The following is a 13,813-nucleotide window of genomic DNA, read 5'->3' on the forward strand; positions in this document are numbered from 1 at the left end:
TCCTCCCTTCCCCCCATTCACCCTTCCAAGTCTCTGGTCTCTGTTATCTATTTTGCCACTCTCCACCCCCACGCTCTCAATGCCTCACCTGAAATGGTCAACTTGAAGGCTGGTCAACAGACACTGAGGGGTCTGGGCAAAACCTGAACCTTATGCACATATCCTGGAGGAGGCAAGAGTGAATGGCTGGTAGCATAAGAGACACATGGAGCAAAGCCAGGACAGAAGGAGTAGCTGAGGCAGGGATTGACACACCTCTGCCACTGTGGAAGTAATGACATGATCTGATCCCACAGCTGTGTAGGATGCTTCCAGTTCTCTAACGACATAGCAGCCTTTTAATTCCTCACTTATTCTTTGTGACTCACTAAGGTAAACTGAGTAGCCTCAATTTCTTCTTTGCAAACAAAAAAGCCCATGAACCTAGTTGGTCAGTGACCACTTTCTGAGCAACTCCTCCATGAGGCTCCTATTCTGGGCACTTTCTGAGACCTCAAAAGAAATGACAGATCTGCGCCCTCCCCTTAAGAAGTGTGACAACTGGCCAGTACAAGGTCAGCACAAAACTATTGAACAACACAACAGCAAATCTCCACAGAAAACCAGTAGTTCTATAGTACAATTTACTTGCAGTATGATTCAAACAAGGTTCATTCCAGGGCTCTGTTTTCAATAACTGAATCAGCCAAGTAGAAATGACTCCAATCCCAGCTCTGCCACTTATTAATCTTGAGCAAATGACTTCACTTCTCTGAGTCTCAGCTGCTTTATCTGTGGACAGGACCCTCTACATGATTTGTGAGGTCCAGTGCCTACTGAAAATGTGGGATCTGCTGTCAAAAATTATTTTAAAAACTCAAGATGGCAAGAGCAGAACATAAAACCAAGCATGGTCCCCTTCTCAGCTAAGCACTGGCTCTGTATGGCTACGCCAGCCACAGACCAAGAAGCTGATCCTGCTACTTACAGCATTAATCTGAGCATCAAATGATATCCATGGGAAAATGTACAGTGCCCAGTCTGACATGTAGCACAGGCTCAGGGAATGTTATACTCGTTCCCCTCATTATGTAAATCTCGGTCCTGCAGAGTGCGGTCCTCCCACGAGGAGCAACATCTGTAATGATGAAGAGGGGTCATCCCGGACCTCGGGGAATGAACTGAGTCAGCACCCGCATTGCATGTGGTGAGTACAGCACCAGAATGGATGCCAGGCCCAGCACAGAAGATTGCTACATTGCTACAGGATCAGAGCCACACCAGCTCCAGTGTCTCTCTGCGCTCCTCAACAGCAAGATGGCAGTTGTGATCTGTCTTCTCCCTACACTTCACTGAGCTATTGTGAACACACAGAGATCATAGCTGCAAGGACTTGGTTAACTTCACAGCACTATCTAAATCTGAGGAACTGAAGACTTTCTTATTTTAACTATTCAATTCCAAAAGTTTGATCCGAAAGGTCAGAAGAGGTGGGGGAAATGGAGGAAGCCAGTGCTTTCAGTGTTGAGGATGATGGACCAATGATGTAAAGTCAAACAAAAGTGGTCTGGCCTGAAGATTGAAGTTTTAATTATTGACATCACTGTGGGCCAGAGAATGGCTCAACTGGATCAAGCCAAAACCAAGGTCTGACTTCAGCCAAAACCAAGATGGAGAAATCCGAAACCACAAATCACGTTTGGTTTTTGTCCAAGGCAGCTCTCCAAACCCTTGTGTCCATCAACATCCCACCATCGTGACCTTCAGCTTCTCTAGGACCTTGTGGGTCACATCTATGCAACCAAAACATCAGTAACAATCAGCTCACTCAGACAGCCTGGGAAAAGCATTCTAAGTGCTCCAAGATGTGGTGTTCACAAGCTTATGTAAACCTCCTGACGGGGAAAGCTGTGCAGAGTCATCCTTGCTGAAACCAATGTCATCTACTTACTTTTCCTTCAGTCTCAGACCCTTTCAACCTCTCAGTTTCCAAGGAAAAAAGTCACATACGTGTATATGTCTACATACGTATTACAAGTCTATTATAGGTAGGTGTATGTATGTTTAAAAACCAAGTCACAGATTGGTTTTAATGAATATAACCCAAAATACTAGTAGCCAGAATATGTAAAGAACTCTCAAAGTTCAAAAAGGAAAAGACAACTCAATAGAAAAAAAGGGCCAAGGATGTAATCAGGCAACCAACATAGGAGGAACAGCAAATGGTCAGTAAAAACGTGAAATAATGTATACTGTCACTGGTGATGATGTGCCACTATGCCTGAGACTTCCCACACTCAAGGTCTTAAAGTACCAGGTCATTGGCAAGAATGTGGAGGGAGAGCAAGTCTCATAAACTACAAGCGGGGGTGTAAATTGGTACGTCCACCTGGGAGGCCCATTCAGTAATAGTAAAGCCTATGGTGCACATAGCATGGCCCAGTAATTTCACTTGCAGCTATATACTCTGCTCTAGAGAGACTCTGTTTTCTTCCTTTTTAAGAAAGAGGGTCTCAGTCACTGACTGCAGTGCAGTGGTGTAATCACACCTCACTGTAGCCTTACTCCTGAGCTCAAGCGATCCTCCCACCTCAGCCTCCTGAGTAGCCAGAACTACAGGCATATACCACCATGCCTGGCTAATTATTTAATGTTTTGTAGAGACAGGGTTCTTGCTATGTAGTTCAGGTTGGTCTCAAATCTCCTGGCCTCAAGCAATCCTCCCACCTCAGTCTCCCAAAGTGTTATGATTACAGGTGTGAGCCACTGCAAGACTCTTGAAGAAACAAAAATGTTTACTGAAATCATTATTTGTAAAATTAAAAAATCAGAAAGGACTCAAATGGGCCAGACACGGTGGCTCACGCCTATAATCCCAGTACTTTGAGAGGCTGAGGTGGGTAGATCATTTGAGATCAGGAGGTCAAAACCAGTGTGGCCAACACGGTGAAACCCTGCCTCTACTAAAAATACAAAAATTAGCTAGGTGGTAGTGGTGCACACCTGTAATCCCAGCTACTTGGGAGGCTGAGACAGGAGTATCGCTTGAGCCTGAGAGGCAGAGGTTGAAGTGAGCTGAGTCTGTGCCACTGCACTCCAGTCTGGGTGACAGAGTGAGACCCTGTCAAGAAAGAACGAAAGAACGAAAGGGAAGGGAAGGGAAGGGAAGGGAAGCGAAGGGAAGGGAAGGGAAGGGAAGGGAGGGGAGGGGAGGGGAGGGAAGGAAAGGAAGTGGCTCAAATGTTTACTTACAAGAGAACAGATACAATGTGTTATACTGTTACAATGCTAGGACTGGCTAACTGCTCCTATCAAGGGCCAGATAGTAAATATTGTAGGTTTTGGTAGCTGTTTGGTCTTTTGTCTCTGTTGTAATGACTCAACTTGGCCATTGTGTTGCAAAGCAGCCATAGGCAATTTGTAAATGAAGGGCATACTATATTCCAATACAACTTTATGTACAAAAGCTGGTGTTAGGCAAAATAGGGCCATAGTGTGTCAACTGATGCTGTATTGTAGTGAAAAATGAATAAACTGGTGTCAAGATGGATAAATCCTACAAATACAATGGTGAGGGAGAAAAGCAAGCAGTGATGGTACCAGGAAGCAGACAAATGCCTGGGCAGACAGGGGTGGGTCCCCAGTGAAACCCCACCTCTAAGCCAAAGACAGTTTAAAGCCTGAAAGCCAAGCTACAAGTCAAATCCATGGACCAGATTGAGAAACTGCCTTCCTGTTTGGTGCACTTTCCTCTGATGGATCCCCACCATCACTTATTTTACATATACCTACCCTTTCCTAATTGGTTTTCTACACTGTCATGCCCACCTCTGAGTGGTGTCTTCACTTTAACCTTTTTTGCATAGTCACAAACCAATCAGCATGGACTCCCCATTCTGAGTCCATAAAAAGCCCTGGACCCAGACACACTGGGGGAGAAAACCAGCCCTGCATTCCCTCTCATTCTATCACTCAATAAAATTTTTCTCCATCCCCACTCACCCTTTGAATTCTCAGCATATCCTCATTCTTCTTGGACATGGGACAAGAGCTCAGGAACTACTGAACATGGGTACAACCTATCACACGGGCGGGCTGAATGGGCAGGGTGCCTCCAGCAGCAAACCTGGGGTGGAGTAAGGCCCAGGCGGGGCGGGGAGCGTCACTGCCTGTGGAGGTACCCAACTGGCAAAATGGCCCACAAAAATCCTGTGTCAGTAGTAGGCTATGTCCTGTACTATATACCATTCATACGAAGTTACCCACGCAAGAGAATGCTACTTATCATAGCAGGATTAAAAAATACACATACGGAAAGAAAAAAAAAAAAAACTTGAATGGGAATAAACAACCCCAAGTCCAGGGCAATGGATGCCTCTGCAGAGAAGAGAAGATCCCAAAGGGATATGGCTGGATATTTCTAATTATATTTGGTAATACTTTATTATTTTAAAACTCTGAAGCAAATACAGCAACGTGATACATTTTTGAAACTGGATGTTGGGAATGCAGGTGTTCATTTTACTTTACTTTTCCTTTTCAGTATGTCTGAGAAACCTCACTAAACATTTTTGAACGTCTAGTCTAGCAGAAATGTTTCAGTGAGCATTCACTTTCCTTCCCTTTTACTCTCCCATCATAAAGTTCTCCCTGGTCCACAAACACCTCTTAATATTTAGTATCTTTCACACTCAGGGGCATAGTTGCTCAAGAGACATAGCTATATCCTTGTATACAACCACACCTAGCATTCCTCCTTGTCAATGACTCCTCATAAAACACAGTGTAATCTCCCCCATCCTTTGCAGAGCAGAAAAACAGAAGTAGAGGATGGTAGAGGAACACAGCCCAAACCCAGCAGCAAGCTAGAGAAAAACACCTCCCAACCATCAAAATATACATCGCAATGTTCAAGGAAAAGGCCTCAGGCCATTACCTCTCTCAGGGTCTACTATGCCTTCTCCATTTATGTAAATTCCAACAAGTTCTGCATACCAGCTCCCAAAGACAAAGCAAATAAAAAGGGAGAGGGGATGTCACTTGCTGCCTTGTAGACAAACTGGCAGCAAGAAATAAAAACTGACAACCAGAGAAGGGGACAGAAAAGCTCTAAAAAGCAACCTCAAGAATTCCAAAAGCTAAAAATGTAATCACATGGCAGTAGAGTGGAAAAATAGATAACAGACATTGGGAAGGGTGAGTAGGGGGAAGGGAGGAAGATAAAGAGATGAAGAGAAGTGGGTTAAAGGATACAAACACACAGTGAGATACAAGGAAACCAGAGTCGGGTGAATATACTTAACAAAAGTGTACTGCACTTGAGTAATGGACACCTAAATACTCTGACTTGATCACATCATGCGTTATGTGTATGTAGCAAAATTTCTCCTGTACTCCATATATATATGCATACATTCAAAAAATAAAAATAAAGGTATTTTAAAAAGAATTCCAAAAGCACAACAGCCTAGGATAGTTCAAAAAGAGACTAGAAAGTTCTAAAAAGGAGCCTAAGGCAGCCCTGTATTATAGCCTGGTCTAAAAATTAATGTTCCTAAGAATGACCCTGTGCTACTACCAAAAAAGGTACATTTTGACAAAGCCAAGATTCGATACATCTCAGAGAGATTCCTGATGATGGTGTTGAAAGGCATAAATATTCAGTTATTAAGCAGACTGACTTAACCAGAGTGGCAGATCTCTCCAAAGACCCCAGACAGCTCAGATTTCACTACATTTCTTCCAAAGCCTCTGCAGCTATTTACTTGGCTCAGCCAGATTTCAGAAGGATTGTATTTGGGACTATGGTGGACAAGTCTTAGGGGTTTCTGTGGTCCCATGGGTCCTGGTCCAGGACCCTGGAAATAGTAAATGCTCAATGAACATATCATAAATGGACCGGGAAACATTTCATCCTCTGAGATGTTATGTTTCAGTATCTTTTAGCCATATTTAATGTGCTCCAAATGTTTGTTTTCTTTGTCCTTGTTGCGGCTTACCAGTCACTGAGAAATGTATTATGTTACTCAGTTAACTGGGGAGAGGAACATTGTTATTTTACAATATTTATTTCACTAGGGGTGGAGAAAATTGTCTGCAGAGTCAACTTCAAAAACTGAATCATAGCCTCAAAAGCTCCTTGGTTATTATTACCCAAAAAAAACACAGGGTTCTAAAGCTCTATTTCCCAAGCCACAATACTCAGGAAAAAGAACTTCTCTCTCTCTGGCAGAGGGAGGGGAGCGAGGCAGGAGTGAAGGGAACCGCTTAGTGGTTAATTAAACTGGCAGGGTTTACTTCAACCACATCTAAAAGATAGGACCGAGGGACCACTGTGGTCTCCCAAAAGCAACTGACTGGCTTCAAGACAGGAAATGAAGCCATCTGTCTACAGTGGGACTTAGGAAATGTACTCTTTAACTCATTTAAAGTCTGTGAAGTCGGCTCCTCTCCTACCTCAAAGGGTCTTGACAAAACACATAAATGAGAAACTCCTTGTCATTAGCCCCCACAATTCCCATCGGCTCCTCCAGCCTGCGGTGGTCACCGCTCACTTCCCAACCTCACAGCCTCCACACGGTCCTTGTATTACCAGCCCCAATTTCCCTGGAAACCAGGCAATTGAGGGAGAGGGAGCTGCACCGAGACTTTTTCTCCTCCAGGATAGAGGGCGCCTGGCTCCAGGAAACCAGAGCCCACTAAAGCAGTCTCCCTGCAAATCATCCTGGCAACAAGTCCTGCACCCTTTGTGACTTGGAAAATGCTTGCTGCCTTGACCTTGGCTTGCCTATGGACACCTATGAGTTCCTCCTTCCAAAGTCTGCTCAACAGGTCCTGTGGGCCTCTCCCAGCCCCAAGGCTACCAGGTCCCCCAGCCTCAGCAGCCTTGCCCCCTCCAAGACAGAACATAGCCTATGTGCAGCCGCATTTTGCACATGAAACTTCTTCTGTGTCTGCAGGAAAGGAAAGGGCCGCCACTCTGGGCAAGCAGGCAAGAGGCAAAAATATTTCAGTCTTGCTTCCCTTTTCCTCAGGCTCTAAGGACTCAGAGGATTTTAATTTTCAAAACCCCTCTAGAGTCAGTGCAAGGGGCCACTGGCAGAACTCAGAGTCACTGCTAATGGCAGTCTGTTTCTTCCTCATCAGTAAAGGCTTCCTGGACATGGTTATCTCCTGTCCAACACCCAACCCTGCCTTTTCCAGGGAACAAGTCCAGTATCACCACTTCCATTACCACCTTTCTGTGGATAGCTCCCTAAACCTTCCCCCAGACACAAACATCTTTCTCCTGCTGCCTCATGGGTTCCTCTGCCTGAATACCCTCTCACCTCAAACTCTGCATATCTGAAACTGACATTCTCCCCTCTGCTCCTAACCTCTCCCTCTTCCTGTGGTCTTACTGCTATGAGAGTGCCACCATGTCCCACTTCCCCAGTCTCCAGTCATGTGACCTTCTTCCTCTCCTCATCCTGCATCAGATCAGTATCAACTGCTTCTCACTGAGTATAATATATAACCTTTTATAATCTCAACTTTTTATGATCTGCCCCAGCTGACAATTCCAAGCACACATTTTGCTGTAGTGGTTAGAAGTGAAGGTGTGAAGTCCACCTGGGCTCAAATTTCAGCCTACCACTTCACCAGCTATATGATGTTGGAAAAATTATTCAACTTCTCCAAGCCTCAACGTCCTCATCTGTAAAGTGAGGATAAAAATAATGTCCTGTCATCAACTTTTATAAAAATTAAATGAGCAAAGCATGGAAAATAGCATGCGGGCCACAGTAGGTGCTCAATAAATGTTTATTATAATAATTATTAGCCAGGCATGATGGCTCAAGCCTGTAGTCCCAGCACTTCAGGTTGCTGAAGTGAGAGGACAGCTTGGGGCCAGGAGTTCGAGACCATTCAAGGCAGCATAGCAAGACTCCTTCCCTTAAAAAAAAAAAAAAGAAAAAAAAAGTTTAAAGATTAGCCAGGCAAGGTGGCATGCACCTGTATTTCTACCTACTTAAGAGGCTGAGATGGGAGTATCAATTGAACCCAGGTGTTTAAGGTACAGTGAGCTATGATTGTACCACTGCATTCTAACCTGGGCAATAGAGCAAAACCCTGTCTCTAAAAAATATGTATTGGGCAAAAATTTGCTGGGCGTGGTGGCACGCACCTATGATCCCAGCTACTCAGGAGTCTGAGACAAGAAAATTGCTTGAATCCAGGAGGTGGAGGTTGCAGTGAGCCGAGATCGTGCCACTGCACTCCAACCTGGCGACAGAGCAAGACTCCATTAAAAAAAAAAATGTATTGGAAACATTCATATAACATTCATATAACAGTTCATATAACATTCATATAACAGTTAAAAGTTCAGGCTCTGTATTTATACTGCCTAGGTGGATACCTCAACTATGCCACTTACAAAGTGCGTGGGTACGGGCAAGTTACTTATCCTTTCTATGTCTCTGTTCCCTTATCTATGAAAAGGAGGTAATAATACTAGCTACCTAAAATGAGATCATCCACGTAAAGCATGTAGAAACAGGCCATATACAAGGTAAGTGCTCAGTAACTGTCAACCAAGCAGTTCATGTGCCCTGAAAGTTTGTATACTATACAGGCAAGTCAATACGCCGTTACGAGAAAGCATGAGAAGTACCATTTATTCAGTATAATGTTTGTTGTTGCTAAGGCTGAGCCTGACAATATACGTAGCACTGGGAATATAGCTGTGAGCCACACTATAATACCATCTCATGGCTGGCACCGTGTAATAGGGAAGACAGTAAGTGTGGAGAAGGATGAAGCAGGGGAAAGAAACAGAGTGGGAGACTAGGGAGGAGAGGGGTCATTTTTCATAGGGTGCTTATGGAAGGCCTCTCTGATGAGGTGACATTTGTTTGAAGAAGGTCCCGTACAGTCTGAGAAGACATCAAAGGATGACCCAGCCCAGCCTTGGCAAACCAGAAAGATTTCCGAAGGAAACCAGTCATATAAGAGTCTTCAAGGAGACCTTGATGATGTAGCTTTGGAGTACTGGGAGGAAAAATTCTCCTGTTGACACTTTTAGCTCGGCTAGTCTACCCAATAAAAGACACAGCTTTCTGAGGCTACAACTGATGAATTGCTGAGGGGTGAAGAGGAAACGGGGACTCTCATCTGGATTGACATGAATAGAGCTACAGAAATATGCCAGCAGTGTGGAGCTTTGTGCACAAAAACACAGACATAGTAGCTAAATGATTCAGTGGTGCTCAGAATTCAGGCAAAAATTTGTCATCAGTGGAGAGATACAGTCCAGGACACAGTGGTTTTTCTGGGCACAACTACACTAGAAGCTGTAGCAGAAGATCATCAGCTTGACTCAATTTTCTATCGTGGTCCCCAGACACCCTGCCATTTCAGTTATTGGCTGGAGTCCTCATCCTTACTAAATGAGGACTGGGGTGAGAGCCGTGCTGCCAGCCAACCCAGGGTTTCACCTCCAGCCCAGAATGTGTGAGGACAGCGGAAGAAAGAGGCCAAACAGCAAAATGCAGAAAGGAAAAACAGTCAAAGGGCAAAAATCTCAGCATTGTGAAGCTCTAAAAGAAAATATTGGTTTTGAGGGGCTGGGTACGGTGGCTCACACCTGTAATCCCAGCACTTCGGGAGGCCAAGGCAAGCAGGTGGCTTGAGCTCAGGAGTTCAAGACCAGCCTGGGCAACATGGCAAAACCCCATCTCTACAAATTTTTTTTTTTTTTTTAATTTGGCTGGGTGCAGTGGCTCATGCCTGTAATCCCAGCGCTTTGGGAGGCCAAGCAGGGTGGATTTCTTGAGGCTAGGAATTCGACACCAGCCTGGGTAACAAGGTAAAACTCTGACACTAGTAACAATACAAAAAACATTTAGCCTGGTATGGTAGTGTGCGCCTGAAGTCCCAGATACTCTTGCGGGGCTGAGGTGGAAGAATCACCTGAGCCTCGGAAGTCAAGGCTGCAGTGAGCTGTGTTCGTACTACTGCACTCCAGCCTAGATAATGAGAGCAAGACCCTTTTCGGAAAAAAAAAAAGAATTATATATACTGGGTTTTTGCTTACCCTCACTCCTGAGTGCAAAATGAATGCTACACCTGGAAAACCCATGTCTGCAAACCAAAGTTCTTTAAAAATATAACTCTCTAGTTATTTTTGTTAAAGTCAAGACATCACTAAACAGAACCACTTCTTTAACTTTTATTTATTTCTTCTCACCATTTCATTATGGAAAATTTCAAACATATACAAAAATAGAGACTGGTTTACTGAATTCCATGAGTTTAACAATTATCAACTCACTGACCATTTTGTTTCAATCCCTGATGGAATTGGCTTGAAGTGCATCCCAGATAGCACATAATCTCTTTATATACTTCAGTATATATTTCTAAAAGATAAGGACTTTAAAAAATAGACAAAATACCATTCTTACACATTAAAAATAAATAATAATACCTTAATATCAAGTATCAAACCACAATTTAAATTTCTCTATCTCAATTTTTTTAACAGTTGATTTGTATGATCAGCATTCAGATATGGTCCACACATCACATTTGGTTAATTTGTCTTTTACTCTCTTTCAATCTATAAGTTTCCTTTTCCTCTGTTTTTTCTTAGTTTATTTATGAATGAAACTGGGTCTTGAAGAATTTCCCACATTCTGTATCTAAAAGTATGCCCCTTCGTGGGGTCATTAACATATTCCCCTGTCCCTGAATTTCCAGTAAACTAATGGTTAGATTTAGAGGCTCGATCAGATTCAGGTGGGATATTTTTGGCAGCACGATCTCATAATGGTGATGTGTATTCCTTGGCACTGCATCAGAAGACTGTCTTTTTGTGCTGCTGAAACTGGCTTATGGAAGTTCCTGCTCCAGGTCAGATGCAGTCATCACACCTCACTCCGGCTTTCCCACTGAATATCACTTAAAAACCTGAAGAGAATGCATGCAGTAGCTGCAAAGGGTAATTTGGAGCAGGCCAAATGGAGAATAAGACCAAAATTTAAACTATCGCCAAAATGGTGGTGAGTTTACCGTATTTTCTCCCTTTTGGAGCCCCAGGAAACTGGAAAGAATCAGAGACAGTAAGAAGAGAGAGGAGCTCAGAAAAGCTAACCCATAAAACTGTTTATGAACTCCTGGGATGATCCCCACAAGCTGCATGCACATGGACCTGGTCCTAATCAGCACATCAAAGACTGAACTCACAAACTACTGGTAAGGGCACAGGCAGGACACATCCAAATAGCACTGCAAAACCAGTGTGAAAACGGCTGTAACCATAGCTCACAAAGGGCTGGTAGAAACCTGTGGCCTAACCTGCCTAGGTCATTTACCTACTAAAACACATATATAAGCACTCTCTCTAGGCTTCAAGTAAGATCCACAGTGTCATACATAATAATCAAAATATCCAGAATATAATCCAAAATTATTTCTCATATTAAGAACCAAGAAAATCTCAATTCATTTGGGTTAAGACAATCAACAGAGAAATGCCAAGACGACACAGATGTTGAAGTTATACGATGAAGATTTTATAGCAGCTATTACATGAATACTCTAATAAGCAATCACACACACTCTCAAAACAAATGGAAAAATAGAAAGTCTCAGCAAAGAAAGAGAAGATATAAAGAAAACCAAAAAGAAATTTGAAAATAGAAAGACACGGTAACTGAAATTTAAACAACTAAAAAAACCAAACCAAAACAAAACAAAACACTATATAGGCTTGAAAGCAGACTGGAGATGACAGATGAAAGTGTAAGTGAACTTGATGACAGATTAATAGAAACTGTCCAATATGAACAATGAAAAGAAAAAGGAGTGATAAAAAATGAACAGAGTTCTGGTGTGGTGGCTCACACCTGTAATCCCAGCACTTCGGGAGGCTGAGGCAGGCGCATCACTTGAGCTCAGGAGTTTAAAACCAACCTGGGCAACATATCAAAACCCACCTCTACAAAAATTACAAAAAAAAAAAAAATAGCCAGGCATGGTGCCGCATGCCTGCGGTCCCAGCTCCTCAGGAGGCTGAGGAGGGAGGTTCACTGGAGCTCAGGAAGTTGAGGCTGCAGTGAGCCATGATCGCATCACTGCACTCTAGCCTGGGTGATGGAGTGAAACCCTCACCCACCCCCAAAAATATAAAAAAAATAAAAACTCACAGAGCCTCAGGGACTTGTGGGACAATAAAAACAGATTTAACATTGTTGTCATTAGACTCCCATAAAGAAAGGAGGAACCGTACAGTACTTTAAAAATATTTGAAAAACTAATAGCTGAACATGTATAGCAAAAGACAAAAATCTACAGATTCAAATAGCTCAGAGAACCCTAACAGGATAAACTCAAAGAAATCTATACCCAGACACACTATGATCTAACTGCTGAAAACTAAAGACAAAAAAAAAACCTTCAAAGCAGCTAAAGAAAAATGATGTATAATCTATGGGGAAACAACTTGAAAAACTGTAAATTTCTCTTCAGAAATCGTAAAAGCCAGATGGAAGTGGCATAGTTAGAGTGCTTACAGAAAAGAACTGTCAGCTCAGAATTCTATATGCAGTAAAAATACCCGTTAGGAATGAAGGTGAAATAAAGACATTCTCTGACGAAGGCAAGCTAATATAATTTGTTGCCAGCTTTAGAAGAATTGCTAAAGGAAGTTCTTCACAGAGGAGGAAAATGATACTGGAAGAAGACTTGGCAATATCAGGAATGAAGGAAGAGTGATCAAATGGTGAATATCTGGGTAAATACAATACGTTTGGAACTCTTCAAAATACTTTTGAATACTTAAAGCAAAAATTAAAACACTGCCTTGTGGGGTGGCTAATGTACACAGATGTACTATATAAGACAACTATACTCTAAAGTGACCTAGAGAGTGGCAAGGTTTCTTTAACACATTCTACTTGAAGTGAATCCACACTAATTCAGAGCTGTCTGTGAAAAGACTGACTGGTAGGTTCAGGAGTTTTCAGCCTGATCTCTCCATTATGAAGGCCCCATCAATTTTTTACCTAATGGTTTTAAGCAGTCATTGATGATCATTACCTAAACCCATTCTTCATTAGGAGTTACAAAATGAAGATACTCTCATTTGTTTATTCTTCTATTCACTGGTATTCTTCAATAAAAAATAACCTTTTAAAGTCAGATATTTGATTACTCTGAAATATAATTCACATAGGAGCAAGGGGATAAAGTTTGACTCATACTTTTATTTACCACTTTCCAAAACAGTGAGCTAGAATCACTATTTTTTCTAATTAAAAAAATTGTATTTACTTATTTATTTTTATCGAGATGGGGTCTTGCTATGTTACCCAGGCTGACCTTGAACTCCTGGGCTTAAGCAATCCTCCCATCTCACACTCTCGTGTGTGAGATGTGTGCCACCTCGCCCGGCTTCAGAACCACTATTTTTAAATGGTAGCTATGTCAGAGGAAGATACTGACTTAATCTTCATTGGCGTAGTTTGGAATGGGTATAATTTACTCATTTAGAAAATTAAAGACGAGACCAGGCATGGTGGCTCATGCCTATAATCCCAGCACTTTGGGAACCCAAGGTAGGAGGATTGTTTGAGTCCAGGAGTTCGAGACCAGCCTGGGCAACAGGGTGAAATGCCATCTCTACAAAAAAAAATTTTTTTTTAATTAGGTGGGCATGGTGGCATGCACCTGCGATCCCAGCTACTCACAAGGCTGAGGTAAGAGGATTACTTGAGCCAAGGAGGTTGAGGCTGGAGTGAGCTGTGATGACACCACTTGCACTCCAGCCTGGGTGACAGAGCAAGACCTT

At 42.7% G+C, this 13,813-nt stretch overlaps 1 protein-coding gene across 1 annotated transcript in view; it reads right to left on the reverse strand.

Annotated features, from left to right (window-relative positions):
* LDLRAD3 (low density lipoprotein receptor class A domain containing 3) overlaps positions 1–13,813 on the reverse strand; it is a 293,157-nt gene that overhangs the window by 132,243 nt on the left and 147,101 nt on the right.

The sequence above is a fragment of the Trachypithecus francoisi genome, unplaced genomic scaffold, assembly GCF_009764315.1.
Source record: "Trachypithecus francoisi isolate TF-2019V2 unplaced genomic scaffold, Tfra_2.0 Lachesis_group8, whole genome shotgun sequence".
In the NCBI taxonomy this organism is placed as follows: domain Eukaryota; kingdom Metazoa; phylum Chordata; class Mammalia; order Primates; family Cercopithecidae; genus Trachypithecus; species Trachypithecus francoisi.